General features: G+C 39.7%; 1 protein-coding gene across 3 annotated transcripts in view; it reads right to left on the reverse strand.

Moving 5' to 3' along the window:
- grid1a (glutamate receptor, ionotropic, delta 1a) overlaps positions 1-12,317 on the reverse strand; it is a 193,170-nt gene that overhangs the window by 142,699 nt on the left and 38,154 nt on the right. Inside the window, exon 1 of one of the 3 annotated variants that reach the window (XM_020601764.1) lies at positions 4,205-4,415. The exons of the other annotated variants lie outside the window; for them this stretch is intronic. The gene's annotated coding sequence lies outside the window, so the exon portion shown is untranslated. Of the gene's footprint in view, positions 1-4,204; positions 4,416-12,317 lie in introns of those variants that run through there. 3 annotated transcript variants of the gene reach the window in all.

Below are 12,317 nucleotides of genomic sequence, written 5' to 3' on the forward strand. Positions count from 1 at the left end.
CTAGTACCTATACAAATAAATGCAAACATATTGACATATATCTGTGTACTGATCATGACCCCTGACCTTGTCAGATACCTCCAGGTCCCTGAAAGCTCCATTTGCCTACTTGATGTGGCCAACAGCCTGTCTACCCAGCAGGTCCTCTCGGGTCTTACTTTGAGCCACTGACCTGCACTGATGAAAAACCAGGCCGTCTGTTAGCTTTCTAAAGCCAGGCTTGTTGGCACATGGTGCGAATCACTGCCACCTACAAATACACATTCATCAGTATACTTAGACTGTACACAAGCAACCTGTGCAGGTACTGGTGCATATGTGCAAATAGTGGACACATAGAGAAGAGCACACACACACACACACACACCATCTTAGCATGTCTCACAGCTGGCAACGTGTGCCTGTGCTAACACCATGACTCCTGCCATATGGCCACTGACATATTGTTCTTCATTAGGGCTCAAAGCGACAGCCCTCTGGGGCTAAGCTGTAACTCACTGACACATCATGGGAAAAAAGGCTTCTGCCCAAATGGCCTAAATTACCTTTTGAACATCCATTTTAATGCTTGGCCACAAAAGCAAAGGCTTCAAATAAGTCTTCACAGACTTATCTACTAAAAGACAGCAGCCAGTGTTTTCCACATTAAGAGGAAATTTCAATATTGCCAGAAGGCAAATAGAATAATACAAGAAAAATGAGGCTGTTTGTTAACTAAAATTTTATACATCCAGGGTAGAACAATGTTGAAAAACCTTTTTTGGTATAGAGTATGAATTATAGTCAGATTGTAACTGCGGCCTTCCCCTATTCAGAATAACCAGCTGATATTCCATTGTTACATACATAGTAAACCTACAGCATGCTACTTTGTTTAGGATTACTATATCCATTAATGGAACTGCAATGCCACCCCCATCTCCACCATCTTTAATGAATTCAGACAGCGTTTGAATATAAAGATAAGCTAAAATGCATGGGTGGTGGTTCGAGGGGAAAACAAGACTACCTATAAGCTACCCAGGAGTAAGAACCTCTACAAACACCCCTGTCATCGCAGCAGCAAGAACCCTCACACTAAGGCACGAGCGCAAAACGCAATGGGATTATAATTTGCATGATTATCGTAGCATCTTTTTTTTAATCAAGATGTTTTGCTGTTCTGTTCACCCAGCATCACCCTAATCAGTTTCAAAACAGTTAGAATCATCACTCTGTTTGGCATCTATGGATGATTACAAGATCACGGCAATTATCATGATGACCATTTTGCAGGGAACTACATATTTATTGTATTACATTGTTCACTGGCAGTGAATTGTATTATGCTGATGATTATTTAGGCTATCTTCATAATCATCATAATCATAACAGTCCTGCTTATAACGGAGCACTTTTATTATATGTACACATGCAGAAGAAAATTACTGCAAATAAATATTTGTCCAGCCTTTCAGTATATTGGCTTAACTGAACAATGGAGTGTGCAAATTAGGACTACAGAAGCTGTTCTAACTGAAAACACTATTGCCTGGAACCATCGAGTCATAGGTAGTAATTGTGTTGTAGATGAGGAGCTTATAGGAGGCTGATTGCTGGGGACGGCCTAGTCAATAAGCAGGCTTGGGAAGAGGAGTGCACACTGGACCCGCTGTGGCAGCTGAATGCATGTTCCTAATTTTTATTAATTGTGGTCAAACACTAAGATTAAAAGCAACAGTGGTCAAAAAGGAAAATGAGTTTAATAGGTCCACTGAGTGCCCAGGGGTCTTTCAGTTGTTAGAGGACATACAGTATCTGCAGACAGAGCCCTCAGGTGGCTGCACCCCCTAGTGGTGCATGGAGTTTCATAGGAAAACACTCCAAATGTCCATTGCTCCCAGTTAATTAAACACTATCGTAAGTGACTCTTCATTCACCAGAGCTACCTGGTTTGAATGGGACCCTTTGCCAGATTACTCCTTTGGATAGCACAGCTTTAGTCTTATGAAATGAGATAGCCTTGTCACACTGGGCAATCACACTGGGCAATCTATATATATATATGACATTTTGAAAAATCCCTACTGTGTCACTGCAGGTAAAAAATGGTCTTCAGCTCAATAACAATCTATTATGGATAGGGTTTTGTGAAAGACGGAGAGCCTTCACAATGGGTTATCATCCTAAGGAGGAAAATTTACTGAGACCTACAAGGGCTTGGGTATGTAATCATTTACAGTACAAAATTCCTACCTTGCATTACAACTACATAACAGATAACGATAGATCAATGTTTGGTGACAAATTAACAAAATATAATACAAAGACAATCACAACCAAGTTACGCAAACCAAAGTCAGTCACTGGATCTGTTTTACAATGTACAAAAAATATATACATTGCTTATATTTACACATTGCTGCTTATCAATTTATGAAGACTCAAACACCCACACACACACACATATATATATATATATATATATACAAACACACACACACAAGTTTATGTCAGCGGCACTCTTACATACACCGACAGAAGAGTTATTTTTTCCAGAGCCTAGGCTTATCATACCTCATTTAGTGTTTACTTTAGGAGAAACACTATGATCCTCAGCTGTTAAATCCTACGCAGAGACATTTACCTGCTTCCTGCTCAAGAATGTAATCCACACACACAGTTGACTTGGTGCCTCTGTAACCTCTCACCTACTGTACCTCACATGCAACTCAGCACAGCTCAGCAGGGCATAAACAACCAGCTGAATTCACTTCACTGACACATAGACAGAATGCCCACACAAACAGCATGCCAGCTTTTTCTGCACTCCTGTCAGGCCATCAGTTCATTCTAATCAGTTAGCACCAATGGAAGTGTACATACGAGTGTGTGGGTACAGACCTGGTCATGCATACAAAAGTCAATCAGTAGATTAGGATTGTTAAAGAGAGCAGCTTTCACCATTAGATGGTGTCTTTGTTGCAGCAAATATTTTTCTGTTTTTCAGTCTCTCCATCCCACTCTACTTCTTCACATGACTTCACACTGCAGGTACAAACTAAATTGAGATTTAAGCCCCAACAAGATGAGCAAACAAGGAAATCTGCAACATGCTAGAGGTTACTCTGCTTTCATTCACAACCAGTCATGGGCTTTTCCGCTAATAGTGCACAACAGAGCTTTACTGGAGTGGGTGTCAACACTTGATTTCTTCACTGCTTATAGGGTCAGTTTACTTACTCACATAACAGCTATAATTCAAGTTTTTTGCATGTATGGACCCAACGCATTGCAAAAGTGCAAGGGACAAAATAGTTTTATCTTCTGCATTTTGAATCTTAAGGGCCCACAAAGCAGTGTGGATGTATATCAAGATACTGTCTGTCAGTCTAGGACACAAGGCAAAGCCACCGTGCTGGGAAGCATTCACCAGGATACAGTAACAACAAACAGAAACCACAGGCTTTTAGCTGTCAGCATCCTTCTGTTTACACCGCTGCAATCAAATACACAAGTAATTTCCAGGTCTCTAAAGGAAACGCAGACAGATATTTCAGGCATCTCAGAGGCAATTACTTGGTGTGACTTGAGTTTACTTTTTTCACCTGACCAAACAATCAAAACTCAATGAGTCATACTTCAGATTGTTTGGTGTAAATACACCTTGAAATAAGTGAAGCCCTAACTGCAGCAGATGTTGTGCTCTTACCTAATGTACTATCCAGGAATATTTCTAAAGAGAACCTCCTCATATTTACACAAGTGGGGAGATGACTTAAATATTGTGTGTGATAGAGCATTTAGTATAGCTTAAAATGCACAATAAACGAGTGGCCTATTGTAGGTGAGAGCTGCCTTGCTTTCATACCTGTGACAAGGAACTTTGCAAACGTACCTGTGCAAATTAAAAAACACATATGCTACTATCTTAAACAACTCTTTACAACAAAAGTTCCACCATTTTACTAGCGCTCGTCAGACACAAACATTTACTTTTATGAAAAACGCCACAAGCCAATTAATTGTTTCTGTCAGTCCTTAAATAAATGCAAATTTAATTAGTAGAGGAAGTTACTGCAAAGCCACAACGCCAAGGGTTTGAAAAACTAGAGCTTATAAAAGCAGACTGTCGAACAGCAAACCAACTGACCAGCTTTTAACATAAGAGACACCATGGCGGGTGTCGCAGAGAAAGGTAAAACAAACTATACACCAACGTTACCTTCAGCTGGCAGATTATTGTTGCCGTCTGCTCCATCTTTCCCCTCCGCGTCATGTAGAAAAAGTGAAAGGATCCATTTATTTGACTTGAAAACCTGCTTATTCCGAAGTTCGCCATTATTTCCACTTGGCAGCGCTTACGTTTCTCCACAGGTGTTACCTACAGACAAGACACCTGCTGCACGTGACCTGAGTCGAGCGATCGATCTGTCTCTTGGCGTCCGCGGTCGGGCGGTGCATTAAATCAGTTAAGGTGGAGTACCTCGCAAAAGGTTTAGGTGGTCTGATTGTGAAAAAAAAAAAGTAAATTGTGTGAAGATGCTTTGAAAAAATAACCCTGTGGATGTTTATTTATCTATAACCTCATACATGTACAGTAAACAAAAAAGTAAATGAATAGGACTAAATAAAATCAGTATTTGCTGGGACCTTTAAAACAGCAGTAAGCTGTACAGTTTTTCAGTGGTAGGTTGTTCCAAGTTACAACTTCTTGTCATTATCAACTAATCTGCTGATAACTTTTTTGATGAATTGATTGTTTTATGTATAAAACGCTATCATTTGTGTATGTTTGATGCAAGTCTGTATGGGTAGTACTCTGTGAGTGGCCAGATGCTGTGGTAATGCAAAAGCCCATCATTCCAGTTTTTTCTTTTCTCCACCAGTGACATTTTCATATAAAGCACTGACAGCCTATTGGACATCATTCCAGCTATGCTTTCAGTACCTTCTGGCACCGTAATGAGTACTTCTTTTTGAGGTATGCCAACTTGAAGGCAAATCGTACCTGCTGCTTCTTTACATCTGTCACACAAACACACACACAAATACTCACACTGACATCCTCAAAAATAAACTGATTTGGTACCTGTAGCTATTCCAACATGTACCATGATATTTCAAGAAAACACATATTCTCTTTCACTCTCTCTCTCTCTCGTGACCACACATATACACACATCTAAATGTACAGCGTGCAAATGTGTTTGGTGCATCTGAGGGTGAGGAGAGTTGGCAGGTGGGAGTGAGGCCTGCATTTGCAGTCATGCTGCAGCAATGGAATCAAAGACTGATGAGTGTGCATAGCAGGTTATTTACTCTGGCTGACTCCAAAACAACAAGCCACGATCCCCACTATCTTTCTTCCACTGGCCCTTCCACCCGATCTGACAACAAATGTCCTTTTGCCCCCCTCTTCATCCCTCTGAACTCCGAGTTAATCATTTAGAAATAATTAAATTCAATAAAGCGGAACAGATTAAATAAGAAACAACGATTGGGCGTTAAGGGATGGGGAGTGTAGAAGAAGCTTCCCCACTGCACAGAAGAGCAAATGGTGTGCTGAAACAGAGAAAGATCGAGAGAGACAGAAGAAGGAATTACTTTCAAGAGTTTCAGGGTGAGAGAGAGACAATGTGTGCAGGAGTGACAAAAAGGTATGACAGAGGATAAGAGAAAAGACACGGGAACAAAAACAGGAGTGTGAAAAGAGAGCACAGAAGCTTGTGACTGGTTAAATATTCAGACGAGCTGTGTGGTGACAGGTAGTGACGTAGAGCAGCCAGGGAGATAGATGGAGACTAAGGCGAGAGAGGCGAATAACGAGTATAGAGAGAGACACCCCCATGCTTTACAACACAGCTGGAGGCACACAGGCAGTCAAGGAGCAAACACAAACTCACAAATACAAATGTGCAATTATAGAGAAGCAAACACATGTGGACACTTGCATTCAAACTTGCACATACTTTACTCTGATCACATGGAAATTTTGTGAGTTAATAGCTAATAGTTAAAGGCTGAATTTCTAAATTGTAATTACTGCCTATAAACTCCACCAATACTGTGTTAGACGTTCAATACTTTCTGACTTCAGTCTGTTGGTGTGCTTAGCCCACTGGTTCCTACTGAAGACTTTTACGAAAGATTTTTTAAAAACAGGCCACAAATGAAGAGTAGTTTCCATTTAAACAATGCTCAGTTAATTTATAAACCAGCTGGCCAGAGGTTATCACAATATGTTACTTTAACAGGAGTAGGTAGAGAATTTATTTAATCTGATTTTTCTGATATAACTTTAATGATTTCTGGACATAAGTGGAGGTCTACAGCACAGAGGAATTATAGTAGGTATACCATGCTTTGGCACAGGTACTGGCATGATACTCAGTTTGGGTCTTTCTGTGGAATTCGTTGACAATAAGAAAAATGAGTATTACCAGATGTATCCCTTAAGGACAAAGTAAATTGGTTTAGTGCGGATTTTCCACAAATTGGATTCCTATTGGCCACTGCCTCCTCAGAGAAAGCAACACTAATATTGACCTTGATAAACACATTCCACCTTTACACTGTAGTATACATTGAAACACTTGCCCACTGCTTGATATTCTCACATAAAAAGGAATGAACACCTCAGCACCTTATTTTCAAAACAGTTTTATGATAATATGTACATGTAGGGCTTTTCAATTATGTTTCTTTTTTTTTAAGTTGGCTCTGGCCCCAGTAACCCCCACCCCCATGGCCTTGCACTGTAGAAGAAGCTATTGACTGATCTGCACTGGACTGGACATAAACACTGTATTAGTGTGATTGGTTGGATAGAGCTGATCCATGCTGTGAGCAGCCTGTCTGCCTGCCTGCTACTGCTAACCAATCTCAGAGGGAAAATCGGAATTCAATTAGTCTGGCCAGAGGAGCTATTGCTCTCTCTCACTTTCTCTCTCCTGTGTTTGTTATCCGATCTCTTGACCCTTTTCTAACTTGCTTTCTTGCTGTCCTGCCCATTCTTTTTCTTTTCCCCTTCCTTTCCACTTTTCTCTCTATCTCAGTCAAAACTTCCTTATGAATGCTGCTGCTAACCTGACTCAAGGGGAAGAGTAGATTTCGATTAGTCCAGCCTCAGGAGCTCTCCCTTGTTTACTATTCATCCTTAGATTCCTGCACTTCATCTGATGGTCACTCTGATCTCTCCTCTCAGGGATCACCTCTGCCCTCTTCCTGCTTGCTCCCAGCAGTCCTATAAATCCTTACTGATGTAGGGATAGGGCGGAAAACAAATAAAAGAAAGCTACTGGGAGAAATGGAGAACAGCAGCCATAAGAGGCAGTTGAGGGCTATTAAAAGAGAAGGGGGAGATAAAAGGAGTAGGAAAAGAAGAAACTGACCTGTAAAGAGGGATTATGGGATAATGTAGTGAAAAACTAAGAGGTACAAATAACTGGTTATGATGGCAGCAAGAGACATAGATAAAGACAAGAGCTAAATGGTGGTAGGAAAATGCATGACATGCAAAGTTATAGACTAAGAAATGAGACAAAGAAAATCAAGATATGCATATTCATATGTACAATGGAAGCCAGGAAAACAACATAGAAACACAGAGAGAGAGAGAAGAAATAATGGAAGGCTGATATGAAATGTATTCATCATAAATAACTGCCTCCTGATGCGACAGATGTTCTGAAACCAAGTCAGCACATCCCTCCATTCCCCGCTCCCATTATCAGGCTTCTCTGCCTGTAAAACCCACAGAAAGCCTGTATTATCACAAACTCGTACAACATGACATGCTGCTCTTGTGAAAGTGCACATGCAGGCTACTTTCAGATACCCTCAAATAGCAGTAATTTCAAGTTACTCAGTCATTATAAGCCCCCACACCACACACACACACACACACAGCGAATGGTGGACATTTTTATTGCTTTTGGTCTTAAATGGAGGGAAATGGTGAGGGTTGCCTAAAAAGCTCTTCAGATTTTATTAATAATACTAGGGTGTGATGTTCGGACTGTACTCCAGCACCTGCCAACAGCTTGTACTGTGCTTATCCACACATCCCGGAGGTATCATGAGTAGTCTGCTTCCCTTTGAACAGCATCTAACTCTCACTACTCTACAGGATTTCACAGTTGTAGAGGGTGTAAAGTTTTCTATTACAATCAGCTCAAAAAGAGGGAAGTAGCGCTTCATCAAAAGACTGCAGTACTGCACGATGTTAAAAGAGGTCAGCATGGAGATGGAAAAATATTTATTTGGTTGTACAGTGTGATCATAGGAAGTAGCTACAGCATGTTTGGGCTTCACTGTGAGACAGAACATCAAATATTAACTTTGATTCACTCAGATTTACCACTAGGCTCACTTCTCTAAACAAAGCTCCTTTTCTGGATCATAACACAAGCTTAAATGGCTTTGTCTTTTCAATGAGATTCATCTTAGGTTCACATTCATGGTAATCTAAGTGCGTACACAGGCCTGGTTGTATTTTCTCTAAAGTTCTTCAGCTGTAGTTTCTCTGTGCTGATACACTGAGAATGCAAGTCAAGGTGAACATGAGCTGCATTTATTGCTTTTATTAAATTGAGTATATGCACTTTTATTTAAAACCCATAAAGGTATTTATGAATTACCTCATTATCTCACCTGACAGAGTTCTTACTTGACATGTCAGCTTAATGTCATATTGGATTTTACACATATATGTTAATTTTCATGGAGATAAAAACTGGAGGATTGGCGACCTGTCCAGGGTGTACCCTGCCTTCGCCCGATTGCTGGCCGGGATTGGCTCCCCCTCCCCCCGTTCAGGTATTAAGCGGTAGAAGATGAATGAATGAATGAATGAATAAAAACTGGACAGGAAGCAAACTGATTTCCCCCTATTTCCACACACTGAAAAAGGATTTGTTTATCACTTACATAACTTTGTGTTACATGGGATTGAAAGCCAACACAATATGTGTGCTAATTGAAAAGGTTTTGCTTTTAAAGACATTCATGGTGAAGGCTTAGACAAAGCTGCTGATCCCACAGAGAGATAGCAGGGTGCAAACACTTCTGATTAGCATGCTGTATGGAGAAGATAAGATGGTGTGGAGGAAGAGTAAATGACTTGGGTGTTAAAAGGGTTTTCAAGACCTAGCATTCTCAACACTTTTTTCTCTTTTGGAAGGATTTGTCTTGGACCAAGCATTTACATTTTTTTGGAGGAGGTGTGTTTGTGTCTGCCTAAGAGGGAGCTTTTCAAATGACCAGATAAAGAAAGAAAAGGTCTGTTTCTTATCTGCTCTTGTGTTTCAGTGAGGGATGAAAGCAATCTTAAAATTGCATCTGCAGTGAAGGAGCAGTTGAACCCACTCAGCACCTGTTAGACCCAAATGGGCCACAGGAGAGTTTCAGTGGTGACCTATGATGCAGACATGACTTCTTGTCCCATGTCAGTCGTCAGTGTGGGCCGCTTCTATTTGACAGAAGGTTATTGTTAACTCTAACTTAAGAATATACAGATAAGAGCCAAATACACACTGAATACAAATGTGCCCATTGTTTATTACAACATATGGTCTCTAAAAATTTGTTTTTGTTGCATATTTTATTTAATTATTTAGTTGAGATTATAATTAAGTCATCTTAAGTGTCCTTGGGCAAGACACTGAACCCCCCCCACACTGCCCGTCATGGTGGCGCGTATGCACGCAGCAGCCCAAGGCCCGTGACTCCAAACAAAAATTTTGTTGTACGTGTCACAGTGACAATAAAATATAGCTTCTTTTTCTTCTTCTTCTTAATTACAGTGGATTCAGAAAGTATTCAGACACCTTTACTTTTTGCACATTTTATTGTGTTGTGGAGTCAATTCTGAATTGATACATTTTCCATTTCTACCCATCATTACTGATGATGACAAAGTGAAACCATGGTCATCTGAAATTTCATCAAAAGTCAAAAATTGCAATCTCTTCCTCTATTCCAACAATTTGCTGTGCCATTCCAGTTTCTGGTTGGGTTCATCCTGTTTGCTTTAATTAGCCTTCAGATGTGTCTAGAACTCAGCTGCAGTGCACCTGCCACATATTTAATTGATTGGACATAGTGTGGAAAGGCACACACCTGTGACTATAAAGGCCCACAGTTAACACTGCACTGTCAGGACAAAAACCAAGCCATGAAGTCAAGGGAACTGGCTGTGGATCTCAGCAAGCAAACTGTGGCAAGGCATAGACAAGGATATAAAAAGATTTCAAAGGCAATGGGTGTTCCCAGGACCACAGTGGCCTCAATAATTTTGAAATGGAAAAAGCATGACACAACCCTGACCCTTAAGGTTGGCCATCTGGGCAAGAAGGGCCTTGGTCAGAGAGGTGAGAAAGAGCCCAAAGGCCATTCTATAAGATCTCCAAAAGTCTTGTGCAGAGCTGGGAGAACCTGTTGGATGCACAACCATTTCTGCAGCACTCCATAAATAAGGCCTCTAAGGACCTGATTTCAGTTGTTGAGTTATGATTAATTTTCAGACTAGAATGACCATGGTTTTACTTTGTCATCACAAGTGATTAATGGCAGTTGTATCTATTAGAAACTGAATCCACAGCATAACAAAATGTTTAAAAAGTAAAGGCGTCTGAATACTTTCTGAAATATGAGATTTCTCTGACAAACAAGGACTGTCTGCTATCATTAAGACTTCTTTAAAATAAAAGTCAAATCTGACCTTTGTTTTTTGTGAAACAATTGAGTGCAGTGCATCACTTTTCACACTTCCATCTTATAGTTGTGTGATCTTCTATTAATCTATACTGTTTGCATGAAGCAAGCCACAAAATGCTATAAGTGCCATTGCTGTGTTGATGATAAATCCCAGTCCAAAAGGCAAAATTAAAAGTAAATACCTTGCAACCACTGCAGATTTCCCTAGAAAGGTTCAGATCTGGTTTAGGTGTGAGTTTTAATGAGGGGAAAGCTTTTATGAAATATGCAGTCTTTTCCAAGAAAAAAAATCTGACGAATAGAAAAGAAAAGGAACAAAACAAGTGAACAATCTTGCCAGACAGTGAATATAACACCATTATATATTTGTTTTTATTATTACTGTTGATAGCTAATAGTCATTATATTATTAGTTATTTTTAAACACCAAAATGTTGCTGGGAAAAAAACTTTGTGAACCACTTGAGAAAAGTGTAGTCCTCTGCTGTATTTATTTTTCACATAGAAGAAACAGTTAATTAAACTCTGAAATGTTGAAGTGGCTGTTCAAACAGTTTTGACTTGAAAGTGACAGGAAGGAAAATTAGGAACATGGGTTGAGGAGATGGAGAGGTGAAGTTTATTAGGGAGTAAAAGAGATTCTGTGGCCATCTTCACATTCAGTTGGTAAAATGCTTGACTCCTATGAATTATTAAAGAGATTAATTTGCAATGGCCAAATGACACTTTGACACATCGCCAGCCTCTGATGCTGGACGGCTCGAAAACCTGGTACAGATAGAAAAATGCTCAGCTCTGCTGTTATGAATTCTTTAAGGATCATGGCACAAAAGGTGTCACTTAAGCCAAGAAAACGTTTAGACACCATCAGTGGGTGGCACTTCCCTGCTGTGTAACCATGGTAACATCTCGTGGTGAGTACAGGCTTGTTTGCAGTACATAGTGAAGTTTCTTCAAATTCTGACACTGGCCTTTATGCTTTCTTGGTGAAACACTTTCAGTAGTTTGAACCTCTTTTTATTACACTCTTTAAATCTCTCACTCTGTGCGTGTAGCATCCTGTACGAGTTGATCGAGGAATATTTTAAGACAAAAACTACTGTGGACTGTTTAACCTAACACAAACTTGAATCAACGTTTAATTGCTATGCTAATATATGCAAATAATAATTTAAATATTTAAGGTTACCTGAACATGGTAGTATAAACCACAGTGATTATATTGTAAGTGAAAGATCTTGGCTGTTTCAATATAATCATTTAGCAGCATAAAAAACCAAAGAAGAGAGAAAAATTAAGAAAGGGGACCAAAAAATTTCACATCAAACTGAAATCTGTAGAAAAAGAAGGTTGGTGTGCTTAAAAAGGAAAGCAACACTCTTTGAGCCAAATGTAGCGTGAACACTGGCATTAATTTTCCAAGTTGAAAAGCACTCAAAGATTAAAAAAGAAATGATGAAGTATCATTGCTCTTTTCTTTCTGGTTGACACTTTTCAACTTGTTAGTTTTACCATTTTTATTTAGCTGCAGTCAACACTGAGCTGCTTCTTTATCATTGTTTTGAGTTAGTGTCTGCACAGTTTTGCACTACCCTTAGTAAAGGAAGCTGCTCTATTTG

Source organism: Monopterus albus, unplaced genomic scaffold (assembly GCF_001952655.1).
Source record: "Monopterus albus unplaced genomic scaffold, M_albus_1.0 scaffold3.1, whole genome shotgun sequence".
Lineage (NCBI taxonomy): Eukaryota > Metazoa > Chordata > Actinopteri > Synbranchiformes > Synbranchidae > Monopterus > Monopterus albus.